Raw genomic sequence first — 2,375 nt, forward strand, 5'->3', positions numbered from 1 at the left:
TTATCAAGCGCCATCAGGGGAAGATAAAGGGAGGAACAAAGAAGCCGAAAGCGAGCCTCACTCATTATTCATCCAAACCGGGGGAATTAGTGCCTCCGCGAAGGAGGATAACCGGGGAGAAGAATCTAAAATTCCCTCTCCCCAAGGAAGGAAGAGGGTCGCCTCTGAAGACTTGAAAACATTGGTTTTCAAACGAGGGAAGAAACCTTTGTCAAAGGGCCCTACCCCGGAGGGCATCCTTACCGCACAGTACCCGCAAGGGGGCCAGCCCTCCACCGAGCTGTAAGTAAACAAAAGTACTTTATAGTAAATATACCCTGCTTCATTTTTGATAACAATAACCGAGACGTACGTCTTGTAGTTCCGATCGTAGCCCTTCTCGACAAAGTTCGTCTTCGGGGGATCTTCTTCCGAAGATGATGGTGTCGGGTGGTTGGTGCGACATATGCCAAGGGATGGCTTATCATTGTGGGAGCCAATAGAACGTCGCCGGTGCTTGGAAACGGGATGAGGCGAAGACATGCACGCCGGCGAATCTTACCCAGGTTCGGGGCTCTCCGAGGAGATAACACCCCTAGTCCTGCTCTGCGGGGTCTTCGCATGATCACTAGATCGGTAAAAGGTAGCTACAATCGCTCCTAGAGCTGTTGAGATCAAGGGAGAAGAAGAACAAGGCTAGCTCTTGCTTCTCTCTATCTATGGTGTGTGTGCTATGCTTAGAGGGCAACTCTATGCTCAGAGGCCAACTATGCTTGGGTGCGAACCCTTTGCATGGGTGCTCCGGGGGGTTTATATAGGCCTACCCCCCGGGGGTACAATGGTAATCCGGCTGGGCTCTGGCCCCAGCCGTCAGCGTCTACGCTCGCCGGCTTCTCCGCCGGCTGCTGGGTCCCGCTGGCTGGTGGGTCCCGCCGGCTGCCGGCTACTCGGTCGACAGGCCGGCCCCACCGCATAGGGTCTTGTCGGCGGCTGCTTACTGTAGCCTCGCCTGTGATGACGAGGGCTTTGTCGAGGTAAGCGTGGCTACAGTGGGCCGCCTCGGGGGCTATCACTGTAGCCTCACCTCGTCTTGTCTCCTTAATGGGGCTCCTGCTTCGAGGAAGGGAGTAGCCGGCTTCTGGAGGCCGGCTACGCTCTTGGCCGACTGGGAAAGGCCGGGCCGCCTTCACGCCTCTCTCTGGCCGAAGGGGCCCGCCGCCCGTGGGCCGTATGGGAGTGGGTCGTGGGTGACATCGAGGCCAACATGGCCACAGTGCCGAGCCGCACGGGAGACGTCCGTCCCGTACGGCCTCCTGTAGCCACGCCCGCCTCGGTCTTCGGGGGTAGTGGGCCGCACTGTGGCCACACCCCGTCACGTCGCCGTTATGTGGGAGTGGTTTGGAGTGGTTGTGTTCTCGGCCGGCTCCTTGGAGTCGGTGTCCTTCTTGGCCGGCTACCTGGAGTCGGCCACCCCGTAGTCGTCCTGGGGAGGAGTTGGTGAGGCTGGGTCGCCTTCCGGGAGTCGGCTTTAGTGGTAGCCGGCCAGGGAAGGCGGCCCAATGCTCGGAGTGCTTGGAGGCCTGAAGGCCTGATAATTTTTTCAGAAGAACCAGGGGCAGTCGGTTAGGCTACCCGTGGCCATTTACTCCGACAGTAGTCCCCGAAGCTGATTGGGCTTCGAGGTGGAGTGGGGTTTGAGAAGCTCGATCAACTTCCTATCGTGACAAGCCGGCAGCTGGGAGCCGGCCTTAGTCAGGCGCGCCGCCTGAGTCGAAATCTTCTGGAGTTGGAGGGCGGGAACTCGCTGGCACGTGCACCAGGCCACGGACCGGCCACGGGCCGTCGGCGAGCCACGTGGCCGGAAAGATTGCCAGCCCACGCGCGTGACGGGACGTCGCCGCAGGGAGGGGGCCCGCCACGTCCGCGCCCCGGCCCAGGCGCGGATCCTTTGTATCCCGAAACCGCCCGCACGTTCCGTGCGGTAGTTTCGGCTCGCATTTACGCGCAATAATCGCGAGACGTGGGGGGAGTGGGCGCAGTTAATCCCACGTCCCCCCCCCCACGTCCGGCCTCTTCGGCCTCGTGAGGCTATAAGTAGGGGGAGGTGGAGGGCGGCAGGCCCTCGCACGCTCTTCCTACTTCCACTGTCTTCTTCCCTCGCTCGTTCCCGCGACAGTGCCTTGCCGCCGCGCTCTTCCACCGCACGCTCCTCCGTCGCCGTGCTAGCTCTCGCCATGCCTCCCCACGTAGAGCAGCTTGGCGGGGATTGGGACGGCTCCATCGTCCATGACGACCACGTCGACATCCTCCGCAACACGCGGCGGCTGCCCGGTGCGGACAAAGTGGCGGTCCGCCTCGCGCCGGCGAAGGAAATCAGGCCGGAGCCGCGGGAGGGC

The sequence above is a fragment of the Aegilops tauschii genome, chromosome 3 (assembly GCF_002575655.3).
Source record: "Aegilops tauschii subsp. strangulata cultivar AL8/78 chromosome 3, Aet v6.0, whole genome shotgun sequence".
NCBI classification, from domain to species: Eukaryota; Viridiplantae; Streptophyta; class Magnoliopsida; order Poales; family Poaceae; genus Aegilops; species Aegilops tauschii.